Source organism: Canis lupus, chromosome 6, assembly GCF_048164855.1.
Source record: "Canis lupus baileyi chromosome 6, mCanLup2.hap1, whole genome shotgun sequence".
In the NCBI taxonomy this organism is placed as follows: Eukaryota; Metazoa; Chordata; class Mammalia; order Carnivora; family Canidae; genus Canis; species Canis lupus.
Genome location: NC_132843.1, coordinates 42720535 through 42733809, shown reverse-complemented (window position 1 = coordinate 42733809; position 13275 = coordinate 42720535). Strand labels below are relative to the sequence as shown.

Below are 13275 nucleotides of genomic sequence, written 5' to 3'. Positions count from 1 at the left end.
GGGACAGGCGTCCCGCTGCCCTGCTGGAGGGAGCGCAGCAGGCCCACTGCCCCCTGCCCTGGGTGTGGGCGCGGAGGGGGCTTCGGGCACGCCGGGCCCAGCCTGTCGGGGAGCCGGGCCGGGGGGCGACGCGCCGTCACGTGCTGGGCTCCGGCCGGCGTCTTCCTCCTTCCTCGGCGGCGCCCCGAGAGCCATGCGAGCCGCAGGGCCCAGCAGGCAGACACCCTCCGCGCCCCCAGCCGCCGGGGCCCGCATCTCCCCCGCAGTGGGGGGTCCGGGGCGCCCACCCGGCCCCTGGGCTGCAGCCCTCGCTGCCTGCGGAGCCCTCCGCACCCCCAGGTGTCTAGTGGGGCGGCCGGGCCTGGGGGAAACCCCGGGGGCTTCTGCGGGCCTCCTCGCCCCGGCCGCCGGCGGCCTCACCTTCCGGCCTTGAGCGCCACCTAGTGGCCGCGCCTGCGCCCTGCGCTGCCCTTTGTGCGGCGGGAGCAGAGGCTGCTGGGAGGACGGCGGGCGCGCCTCCTGCGGGGCGGCCGCCGGGAGGGCGCGGGGCGGGGACCCCCGAAGGCCGCCGGGGCCGCAGAACGCGCTCTCCGCCGCAGCCGGGGGTAGGCAAGGGGCCCCAGCCAAGGGGGTAGGAGGGCGGGGGAGGGGAGGGGAGGGGAGGGGAGGGGAGGGGAGGGGGAGCAGGGCGGGGGGGAGGGGGACGGCGGGGACAGCGGAGCCTCACGCCAGGGGAGACAAACCCCGCGGCACTGGGCTGGGAAATCCAGCAGGGGGCGGGGGCGGGGGCGGGGGGGGCGAGTCTCCTGAGTTCTTACAAGCAGCGGGGCCCTAACACCTGGAATTGTTCAGAATTAGCAGCTTGGCTCCCAGAGAGGAGAGGCGGAGGGTGAGAGGAAGCCTAGCCCCTGCCCCTAAGGGACAGACAGCAGGGCCAGCTGCCCGTGGAGAGACGGGGTAGGACCGGCAGTTTGAAAAACGTCTGGGGCACACGGGACAGTTGTTGATTCATCGCAACCGGTGTCTCGGAGGGACAGAGGTTGGTGGGGGACACTCCCCCCCCCCGGCCCCCCGAGCCTGGACCCCCGCTACCTGCCTGTGGGAACTAGCGCGGAGAGGCTCCAGCTAACTGCCTGCCCCGTGCTCCTGCGGATCCACCCCTGGGGCTTGGCCTGCCTCAATCCTGGTGCTGGGGGCCCTCCCGCAGGGAACCAGCAGCTCAAAAACCTTCCCACCCCTGTGCATGCTCTTGGCAAGTTCCCACCAAAACAGCCCCACCACCCTGGCAGTGTGCAGGCAGCTCCGACAAGGGCCAGCCCCACTCCAAAGTGAGTCCGGCCCCAGGGAGAGGGGAAGAGGACCACAGGCCAGACTGACAGCGGCCCCAGCAGTCGGCTGGGGACAGGCAGCTGGTCTCTCTGCAGGCCACGCACACCAATAAAAGCTTCTGGGGGACAATACAGGGAGAGTGCCCTGCAGTTTGGTGCTACTTCATCCCTGGCAAACACCTGGTCTGACTCCACTCAGGCCCAAGGCGGTCCCAGACTGGCCCACTAACACCACAGGGACCAGACCCTGCCCACAACAGGCAAAGAGCCATCACAGACTGGGCTGCAGGCAAACACCCCTGAAGCACCATTTTCTGCTGAAAAGGAGACATTGGGCACTACACTTCTTCATAAAGCCACTACTTTCATGTGTGGAGACAAAGCTGACTTACTTAACACATAGAAACAGAAGCAGATAAAATGAGACAGAAGAGTATGTCCCGAATGAAAGAGTGGAACAAAACCATAGCCAGATACCTAAACAAATGAAGATTAAGTAATGTGTCTGATAGTTAATTTTAAGTAATGCTCATAAAGATATTTGCTGGAATCAAGAAGGGAGTGCAGGACCTCCATGAGACCCTCCACAAAGAGATAGGAGACCTAAAAAAGAACCAATTAGAGATAATGAACTCACTAAATGAAATTAAAAACAGACCACCTAGAATAAATAGCAAACAAGAGGAAGTAGAATAGATCAGTAACCTGGAGGACAGAGTAATGGAAAGTTATCAAGCTGAGCAGGTAAGAGGGGAAAAAAAAATACACAAAATGAGAAGAGACCTAGGGGACTCGGTGACACTGTCAAGTATAATAAGAGTCGCGTGATAGGGATCCCAGAAGGAGAAGAGAGAGAAAAGGGGGCAGAAGATTTATTTGAAGAAATAATAGCTGAAAAATTTTCTGAATCTGGGAAAGGAAAGAGAAATCTAGAACCAGGAGGCACAGAGAGCCCCCAAACAAAATCAACCCAAAGAGGTCTGCACCAAAACACAAAGTAAATAAGATGGCCAAAAATGGTGATAAAGAAAGAAGTTTAAAAGCAAGAGAAAGGAAAGCAGTTATATACAAGGGAAACCCCATAAGGCTATCAGTGGATCATTCAGAAATTTTGCAGGTCAGAAGACAGTGGCATGATATATTCAAAGTGCTAAAAGGAGAAATCTGCAGCCAAAAATACTCTAACCATCAAGGCTTTCATTTCGAATAGGAGAGACACTTTCCCAGAAAACAAAAGTTAAAGGAATTCATGACCAGGAGCAAAACCAGCCACATCTCCATCGCACACAATGCCACCATGACCCCATCGGCCTGCAGGTCCCAGGTCCAGCGTCCCTGCTGCCTGAGTCAGAATGTACTGCTGGCCACCTGCTCAATGCAAAGTCAACACGCCTTCACCTCAGATCAACAAGGACTCAAATGGACTCTTCCCCTCAAATTCCAGTCCCTATGCTCACTCAAATTTGTGCACAAAAGTGGGCATAATTATAACAGCAGAATGAAGCAACCCAAAGTGACACTAATTCTATGGAAGGTTTAATGAATAAAAGGAGTGCACTAGGCTGAGAACATCTCCAAGTGTATCAAAGAACAATACATACAGCATGATTCTGCTTACTAAATCAGAGAGGGAGACAAACCATAAGAGGCTCTTAATCATAGGACACAAACTAGGGATTGCTGGAGGGGACAAGCATCAGGGGATTGGGTCACTGGGTGATGGGCATTAAGGAGGGCACGTGATGTGATGAGGACCAGTGTTATATGCAACTGATGAATCATTAAATTCTACCTCTGAAACTAATACCCTATGTTAATTAATTGAATTTAAATATTAAAAAACTGGCCTTTATTGACAGAAGTTTGAAAGTGGATGGGGGAGGGGCTGGTCAGGACACTGCCCTCTGGCGAGGGAGGGTTATGGGAAGGAGGCCTTTTACTTCTACACACCCTTTCTGTATATCTTTTTAAGTTTTTTTTTTTTTAATATTTTATTTACTTACTCAAGAGAAACAGGGGATCCCTGGGTGGCTCAGCGGTTTAGCGCCTGCCTTCAGCCCAGGGCGCGATCCTGGAGACCCGGGATCGAGTCCCGCGACGGGCTCCCTGCATGGAGCCTGCTTCTCCCTCTGCCTGCGTCTCTGCCTCTCTCTCTCTCTATCATGAATAAACAAATCTTAAAAAAAGAAAAAAAAAAAAAAAAAGAAAGAAACAGAAAGAGGCAGAGACGCAGGCAGAGGGAGAAGCAGGCTCCATGCAGAGAGCCCCACGGGGGGCTCCATTCGGGGACTCCGGGATCAGGCCCTGGGCCGAAGGCGGCGCTAAACCGCTGAGCCACCCGGGCTGCCCGATCTTTTTAAGTTTCTAAGACAAAAGGTAAATTAAGCAAAAGAAACCTGTTGCTAGCATCTGAGTCCCTACCATTGCCCCAGATACTTCAAGGGGCCTCTGGCATAGCAAGAAATTGTTATCAGGACCCAAATTGAAAGTCAGGGGATGAGACAACTACAGGAGACAATTTTGCTGGGTTTTCAAAGTAGTTGGGGACAAGGCTTGGCACACTCCCACTGGGAGCCCCCCCCCCCCCCCCCCCCCGGCAGATCACCATGACCACTAGTGAGCACATCTCAGGGAGGAGCTGTGCAAACACGGGCTGGGGATGTACTGTCTGCCCATCTGCAGTGAACTGCCTTTTTTACAGGCGGTAAGCTCTGGTACCCATTTCACCATTCTCCACCCTGTCCTGAGAAGCCACTTCACAGGTGCCCTCTCTACTCTCTGGGTGCCCCTCCTCAACCCCAACCCCACCTGGCCAACTTCTCTCCAGCCGACACGCAACGTGCAGCCTCAGCTCCTCCGGGAGTTTCCTCCTTGCCCGGTGAAGCCTCCGGGCACCTGCCAGGCTCAGGACCCACCCTCCACCCCCATCCTTCCAGTCCTCAGTGCTCGGCCACCTCCTCCCCACCCCTTCCACCACGCGCCAGGGCGCAGACAGCGACCCTGGTGTGGCGCCCCCGCTCGCCCGCCCGCGTCCCCACCCCCCGGAGCCCCCTGCGTGGACCGCGCCCCCGCGCGTGGGAGCTGCTGGGCTGCCCCGCTCGCCCCCCGCCACGCCCCTACCCTCGGCCCCCCCGCCCCGCCCGGCTGCTCGGCTCCCGCGGGCCGGAAGGCCAGGCCAAGCGCAGCCGCCCCACAGCACGCGGGAGCCGGAGCGGGAGCGGGAGCGGGAGGGGACGCGGTGCCCAGCGGCGGCCGCCCGCAGCCCTCGGCTCCCATTTCATCCGCCCGGCTCCGCGCCTCTGGCTGCGCTCGGCAGATGCAGGCGATTTTTAAAACGCGGAGGGGCGAGGGGTTTATCCTTCGCGACCTCGGGGCCTCAGCCGGGGCGGGCGGGGGGCGCGGGCTGCGGAGGTGCCCCCCTCGCGCCCCGGGCTTGGGGTCCGGCCGCGCGGGGCGATGCCAGCCGGCGTTCTCGGCGGACCCGCGGGCCGCGCGGCACAAAGGGGCGGGGGCGGGGCTTCGGCGGGGCCGCGGGGGCGGGGCCTGGGCGCGGGGGGCGGGGCCTGGGCGCGGGGGGCGGGGCCCCGCCTCCCCCTGGGCCCGCCGCCGACCCGCGCAGACACAATAGCCGGCGTTTCCGGTGCCGCGGGTCCCGCGCTCGCTACTCCGCACAGCCTGGGGCGCGGGGGCGCTTCACGGAGCCACGAGGCGATATCGATTTCATCGATTTTACACAAAGTCGGTTTCAGCGCAGACATGCCTTTGGCAAGGAAACGCGCCCGCGAGGCCCGGACACCCCTGCGCGGGGGTCCCCGGCCGCAGTCACCCCCCCCCGCCCCGGCTGCAAGCTCCGCGCGCGGCGGCCACCGGAGGGCGCCCTGACGCCGTCGCCCTCGTCGGAGGAGCCCGGGAGGCGGTGCCCGGAGGTCCCCCACGGGGCTGCCGGCGGGGAAGGGCGGAGCGCAGGTCCCCGGCCCCGGCCCGAGCCCCCAGGGCACCCGTGGGAGAACCCCGCTGGGTCGCCGTGTGACCTCAGGGTAGGCGCTGGCCCTCCCTGAGCCACCGTCTCCTGCCCGGATCCCTGGGAGCCCCGTGTGTGGACCTCCCCAGAGAACGCATACACCAGAGTGGTACACACTGCCTTGTTCCTTATTTTCAAATCGAGGCATTGGAGGGTGGGAGCCAGGTCCCCTCCCGCCCAGGAGGACCGACCCCGGGGCTGCCTGCATGACCATCAGTACAAGCCTGGGGCGTCACGAGCAGACCCTCCTCTAAGTACACTGGGTAAAGAGAAATCCGGCCCACCCAGGAGACAAGCTTCCCTGGTAAAAATAGATATAGGGCTGTTGGGGAGGAAAATTGTTTATCCACCTTGCCGAGTTTCTTCTGCAGGTCTAAGAATCACACTGACATGAGACAGATGAACAGAAACCAATCCCATCTAATTCCGTGCCTGCTGGAACCCCACATACAGAGAGGTTCAAAGAAAAGGTAAAATCAGGCTCATGTGCCATCTAGAGCTGAGGGATGGAGAGGGGCCCGGGGCCTCCACGTGGAGGACCACCATTCATGGGGCAATGTTTGGTAATGAGATGTCTGCCCTGCCATACACATGGGTCACACAGATAAAATTTATCTCTGGTAATAATTCTGATTCTGGGAAGAACCCACAATTTACATCCTTCTAGGTAGTTATGGGAGAGGCAGAACTTTCTCCTGAGTCTGCTGGGTCCTGATTGCCTTCACCCCAAATAGTCCACATGCCAAAGTGGCACATTTTGGGGAGACTTGCTCTGAACCCCTTCAAGGCCCAGGGCAGGTGTGGGATTGTGGGGAGCTGGCTGGGAGCTCACCACTATGCCTTGAACAGCTGCAGAGGACCGGCAGGCCTCTACATCCTACACCCCCACTTTCTAGGACAGATTCTTTGGTTGCTCTGCAAGCCTCAGCTGGAAGAGACCTGGAGACCATCATGGGAGCAGCCTCACTGGCCAGGCAGCTTTCGTGTGCTGGCGAGGGCCTCCAACCCTGCCTGGAGTGGGTGCTTCAGTGGGACTCTGGCCTGGGGATGGGCGGACCCCTGCCCATTCCCGACTCCTCTCTGCTGTCCCCTACCCCCCCACATACACCGCATTCCTCAACTTACTGGACATTTCTCTGGACTCACTTGGGTGGAGATGGCATGTTGGTCTCAAGGACCCCGTGGGAAGCATAGGACAGGGACAGATGTCCCAGAAGGAGAGGGAGCACTTCTGCAGCCCCCTCCCTCCCTGGCCCTGCCACTGAGGGACCTCCCTCCTCCCTCCTCCCTCTCCCCAGGGACCTCACTTGCTCCCTCCAGGGCCTGCTCTGGAAGTTACCACAGGGCCCCTTGTATCCCCCTGCAGCCAGCCATCAGCCAGGAGAACTTGTTATCCTTCTTCTCTTCCTTTCCTTTCCTCTCCTCCTATAAAAACACCCTCAATCCCAGGAAAAGTCCCTTTCACACCCCCTCCTCTCACCAAAGCAGCCCAGGTGCCTGATCTCGGGAACCTCCCCTTCCTCTTTCCTCCTCTCTCCATTCCTGCACGCCCTGGGCAGCAGCCCAAAGTCAAAGGTGCACCGATGCCCCAGAGCACTGCCCTTCTCCCAACAACAGTCCTAGTTACCTTGATAACCAGAGACCTCTGGGCAGCAAGGAGCCTGATGGGCTTCCCACTGCAGCCTCTCTTGAGGCCTGGATCGTCAGGATGTATGGTTCAGCTCCCCCACATTCATCATCATTACTCTTCTTCACCTGTCAGTGTCAGGGTCTTCTCTAATGAAACTTCCGGCTGACACTGCCCATCAGGGAGCACCATTCCCCCACCCAGAACAGATCATCTGACGGGGGAACATCCCCCAACTTCTGACCTACTCCCCCACCCTGTGTCGTCCATAGTACATCTGGCATTTGTCACCACCACCCCCCCACAGCTGGCAAGAGAGGACCCCCCTCTCAGGGACAGGGCTCATCCCAGGAGCTACATGGTGGTGGGAGTCAGAGGCCCAGCGTAGAAAGGTTTCCCAATAATCCAGGTCCCTGACCAGTGTGAGCAGAGGTGAGTGGGGCTTGGAGACACTGCAGGAATATGAGGCCCAGGAGCCCTGCAAGCCCCAAAGGGGAGGAGCTTTTATGATGACAGGGAGAAAAGCAGCCTGTGAGGCCTAGCACCTGTCCCCAGTGGGTCAGCCAGAGCCATGAGAGGAAAGGGACAGTTGCTACATTATCCTGGTTGGGGCCCAACAAGAAAGTCTGAGCCTGCTGTGGGGGCCCAGGCAGCTGAGGGTCACACCGTTCCCATATGAGACACCCCCAGCCGCAAGCAGGCAGTGACATGAGGCCACTGCTCCCTAGTCCCTTGGATCTGGTCATGGCTCTCCCCTCACTTCAGGGGCCTCTCAACTTCCCCTGGCTGCCATACCAGCTCCCTCTTTCCCAGTTCATTCTCACTGGTGCTCTAGTTCAGAATGCCTTCTCCCTCCCTTCACCTCAACTCAGGAAGAAGGCCCAGCCCCCTGGAGCTTGATGGGTTGGCCCCAGGCCCTCAGACCCACTCTGGCCCTGCTGTCCTCTGACCTTGGCTCTAAAGGCCACTCACACGCATCAAGCCAGAGCCCATATTGCCTCCTGGAGTCTTATCCTTATGACAAGTCCAGATGGGGGCATCCTGAGGGCGAAGACCTTGTGACCCACCCCAGTACCTCACATCCTGAGAATTATCTCCACAAACCTCCAGGGGGCCAAATGAAAACATGGGCCTTGGGGTCCTGCAAACTAAAGGTAAAACTCTGGGTCAGCCCTTTATTTATTTATTTTTTAAGGATTTTATTTATTTATTCATGATTGACACAGAGAGAGGCAGAGACATAGGCAGAGGGAGAAGCAGGCTCCCTCTGGGGAGCCCAATGTGGGACTGAATCTCAGGACCCTGGGATCATGACCTGAGCCAAAAACAAGAGTCAGACATTTAGGCGACTGTGCCACCCGGGTGCCCCAGCCCTGTAATGGCTTCACAATATACCCTCAATTCTTTGGCATGCTTCCCTTCAAAAGACAGAGCACAATCCCCTCCCCTGGTGTGTAAGCGGGACTGTGCCTGGTGACTCACTTATAAACAGGAGGATGTGGTGGGCCTGACACATGACTTCTGAGATGGGTCGTAAAGGGTGTTGCGGTCTCCATGGGGCTCCCACTCGATGGCACTACTGTGGGAGATGCCAGCTGGCATGTTGTGAGGCCTCGAGAGCCACCTTTGGAGAGGCCCTTGTAGAGGGGCTGAGGCACCCACCAACAGCCACGTGCGTGAGCAGGCTGGGAAGCGAGCCTTGGCCCCAGTCAAGCTTTCAGACGACTGCAGCCCAGGTTCACATCCTGACTACAAACCACTTCGCAAGAGACCCAAAGCCAGAACAAAGCCACTCCTGAACCCCTGACCCACAGAAAATGCGAGGCATAACCGAAGTGTATTATTTTTAAGCCATTGAGTCAGGATGATTTAACTATCCAGCAATAGATAACCAGAAAGACCCCTAAAAGCTGACTGTCCTTGGGCAGCTCCTTGTGTTTCCTGAGCCTGTCTCCCCTCTGTAAAACGGAGATAAGGGTGTCCTTCATGGAGTTTTGGAAAGGATTAGAAGACCCAACACGAGGCAGAAGGCCCCTACTGCACAGTGGCTGAACATTAATCAGGTAACACCAGTCCCTGGTCTGCCCAGCCCTTGCATGTGTCAGACACCCCACAAGTACATAAGTAAGTCAAATACTTAGAAAAAGTGATGTGAACAAAAGCAAAAACTAAATGAATCACAACAGAGTAACATACTCTTGTAAAGGACAGAAACAAGGCAGGAGGCCCAGACTGGAGCCCCTCGTGCTCAGCATCCAGGCACCAAACCAGGACTTACCTCAATGCCAGGTCCACTGTCGCAGAAATGGAATCTTAAACCAGTCTGCTGGGATCTCGTCGTGATCAGCACTAACGAGGTCGTCTGCCTAGCAGACCCTGTCACTCCCTAAAGGAAAGTGACCTTGCCACACCCGACCTGCTGTTTTGCCCGAATACCTTTCTTGCTCTTGCTTCCTATAAAAGTTGGATTTTGCGCGGCTCCCTGGAGCTTCTGTGTGTCTGCTAGATGGGGTGCCCCCAAACCAAGTCAGTTTCTCTCAAATAAACTCCAGACATTTCATTATGTCTCAGATCATCTTTTAAACAGCACAGATCGGGATCCCTGGGTGGCGCAGCGGTTTAGCGCCTGCCTTTGGCCCAGGGCGCGATCCTGGAGACCCGGGATCGAATCCCACATTGGGCTCCCGGTGCATGGAGCCTGCTTCTCCCTCTGCCTGTGTCTCTGCCTCTCTCTCTCTCTCTCTCTGTGACTATCATAAATAAATAAAAATTAAAAAAAAATAAACAGCACAAATCTTAGAAAATGTACCTATGGGGCACCTAGCTTCCTTAGGGCACCTGGGGTATTGTCCTAGAACTGTTTACCTGGCTCCCTTCCCACCCAGAGCCAGAGCTTTTTGTGGCTGAGAACTGTGTCTTTGTGGTTTCTTTCCCCAGGGCCTCTGCCCTCCCTTAGTGACAAGAAGTGACAAGGCTGTGTTGAGCTGGTTCAAGAGCATAAATATTTTTCCTGTGAGAGCAGGATGACCCCAGCATGGCCTTAGTACCTTAGCTGTGAAGCTCAGGCTGCCAGGCTGTGTGTGAGGCTCTAACCCACAGGCATCCTTCTTGGCCATGGCAATAAGAATCCTACCGCTGGTCACTAATGACCTTGCACTCTGGCCCCTGGAGAAGAGAGGAAGAAGAGACTGCCTCACGAGGGTAGTCCTCATCACATCCTGAGTGGCCTGGATGGTTGTGTGCATGTGCAAGGCCGTGCCACACTCAGGAGAGCTCAGAGAGGGCCGCAGCTCTCCACACACACCCAGTTGAGTGGCATGCCTTGCACGCATGCAGACAAGATACGAAAAGCCTGGTAGGAAGCAAACCTGGGTCCAACGCATCAAACTGCCTAAACTTTGAATGCATTCCCCTGATGTACACACAGTTCTCACAGCAGAAGGTAAGAGCCTTCCTGGCGCAAAACGTTTGGCGACAACCTTTGACTAATTGCAGACTCACAGGGACAGCCTCTAGAAAAGTCTTAAAAGTCAAAACAAGGGCAGCCTGGGTGGCTCAGCGGTTTAGCGCCGCCTTCGGCCTAGGTTGTGATCCTGGAGACCCAGAATCAAGTCCCACGTCAGGCTCCCTGCTTCTCCCTCTACCTGTGTCTCTGCCTCTCTCACTCTGTGTCTCTCATGAATAAAGAAATAAAATCTTAAAAAAAAAAAAAAAAAAGTCAAAACAAGAAGACAAAATGAGCAGATAGTAGCACCTCCACACTGTGGGGATACACTCCACAGGATTCCTCTAAGCAAGCCAATGAACTCGCAAAACCCAACTGCAACCATGGCACCGGGACAGGCCAGAATCCAGACCAGACCTGGGATGACATGTTAGCTAGAACGTCCATTTGTGGGGCGCCTGGGGGGCTCAATCACTTAAGCATTTTCACTCTTGGTTTCAGCTCAGGTCATGATCTCAGGGCCTTATGCTTGTCCCTCTCCCTCCCCCTTTGCACAGGTGCTCTCTCTGTTTCTCAAATAAATAAATAAGATCTTTAGAAAAATCAGATGCCCATTAAAAAAAAAAAACACCAAACAAAGTAATAAAATAAAATAAGATGGGCAGCCCCAGTGGCACAGCGGTTTAGCGTTGCCTGCAGCCTGGGGACCCTGGATCAAGTCCCACGTCAGGCTCCCAGCATGGAGCCTGCTTCTCCCTCTGCCTGTGCCTCTGCCCCCCCCCCCCGTGTCTCTATGAATAAATAAATAAAATCTTAAAATAAAATAAAATAAGATGTCCATTTGTCTATAAAAAAATATTAGGAGATGTGCAAAAAAAAATCCAGGGGTGCCTGGCTGGCTCAGTCAGTAGAGCATGGAACTCTTGATCTTGAGGTTGTGAGTTGGAGCCCCAAATTGAGTGTAGACATTACTTTAAAAATAAAAATCTTTGAGGGGATCCCTGGGTGGCACAGAGGTTTGGCACCTGCCTTTGGCCCAGGGCACAATCCTGGAGACCCGGGATCGAATCCCACATCGGGCTCCCGGTGCATGGAGCCTGCTTCTCCCTCTGCCTGTGTCTCTGCCTCTCTCTCTCTCTCTCTCTCTCTGTGACTATCATAAATAAATAAAAAATTAAAAAAATATATATATAAAAAAATAAAAAATAAAAATCTTTGAAAAAAAATTATGCAAAGAAATAGGCATACTTGCCTATTGACCCATATTCTAGAAAAAAGGGAGTGAACAGAAACCCATTGAAAGGGCAGCCAGATGTTGGACTTTGTCACTCTCCTTCCTTCCCTTCCCTGTGCCAATTTCTAGGGAAGAGGCCCTGATGGCAGCAAGGGCCCACCCCTGATCCTATCAACCTGGGGGAAGGGGGCGGGGGAGGGCATTAAAAACTTCTAATGACATACCAGGTAGGCACTACCTCCTTGACCCCATATGGAATGGATGTGGCTCAGTCCCTAGAAATATAGAAAAGACTGATTCCAGTCCAGGTTGGGTTCAAAAAAAAAAAAAAAAAAGGAGGCATTTTAAGAATTTATTTAAACAAAAATTGTTTGGACTGGAACATGCCCAACAGGAAGCGGTTAGGAGTGCTCCGCCAGGAGCCAAGGGCAGGACTTATATAGAGAAAGTACAGATCAAAGAAAGGCAATCATTTACTTGGCTATAGCTTAAGCCTACTTGGCTTTGTGATTGTTGTTCTCCCTTTGATTTCGTGACCTTGAGGCATTTACAGACTTGGATTTTGGTTTGCTTACATAGCCCCCCCTCCTGGCATTAGAGCCACATCAGTGTAGTGGCCTCCTTGTTTAATTTTTTAAAGTTTTTTTTTTTTTTTTAAGATTTTATTTATTTAGCCATGAGAGACACAGGGAGGCAGAGACACAGGCAGAGGGAGAAGCAGACTCCTCATGGGAAGCTAGATGTGGGGCTCAATCCCAGGACCCTGGGATCACGACCTGAGCCACCCAGGTGCCCCGGCCTCCTTGTTTAATTGAATGGTGGAAACCCCAAAGGTGTCTGCCCCCTTTGCTTCTGATGGGGAGCAAAATACTGGACCTCAAAATATGCCACCTTGGTTTGTCTATTATTTTGAGCTGAAGGCAGTTAAAACCCAGCAGACTCAAGAAAAACTTTTACCTCCCCCTTAACTATCTAAAAATTTTTAGATAGGGGGCCTGGCCCAGAAAGAGAGCTGTTAACAGAGATAACTTTTTATCTGAAAGACCTAACTGTATGAGGGCAACCACCTAATTACCAAACACCTGCTCTTCTTGCCCCATGAATCACCCACCACCCTTCTGGAGTGCAGCTCTCATCCCCTTCCCTCACCCTGGAACACGGGGAAGCCTCCACTGACCCCTGAACATACATAATTAAATTAGTTTTTCTCCTGTTAATCTATCTTATGTCAATCTGATTACCAGACCAGCCAAGGAACCTAGGAGGAGAGGAAAAAAATTTCCTCCCCTGTATTTCCTTTCTGAAAACGTAAGCAGTAATGCCCCAGGAGCCCAAAGGCACTTGGATTGTTCTGCCCCTCAGGGGAGGGCATTCTGCGAGCCATTTCTTAAGAATGTGCTTTGCAAACATTCATTCCCTCATGGAGGGCTGTGCAGAGCTGGAAGGGGGTTGGTGGGAATAGGGCCCATCACCCCTAGCTCCTTTTAGTTATCATGTCTCAGAAGTGACGCCACCATTCCATTTAATATAAATGGCACTCAAAAAAAATGGCTGTTGGATCTTCTCTCTTCTTTTCCCTCTATTTCCTCCAACTCTAATCAAGTTTGGGCTGTGTGTGCA

General features: G+C 54.8%; 2 long non-coding RNA genes across 2 annotated transcripts; both read left to right on the top strand.

Moving 5' to 3' along the window:
* The first annotated feature begins 534 nt into the window (after positions 1–534).
* On the top strand, positions 535–2924 carry LOC140635479 (uncharacterized). The gene is made up of 2 exons (XR_012032797.1): positions 535–605; positions 853–2924. It is a non-coding gene; the product is annotated as an uncharacterized lncRNA (long non-coding RNA).
* A 2001-nt stretch (positions 2925–4925) lies between these two features.
* Positions 4926–9721, top strand: LOC140634703 (uncharacterized). Its single transcript, XR_012032093.1, has 3 exons — positions 4926–5458; positions 5721–5819; positions 6246–9721. It is a non-coding gene; the product is annotated as an uncharacterized lncRNA (long non-coding RNA).
* The last annotated feature ends 3554 nt before the right edge of the window (positions 9722–13275 follow it).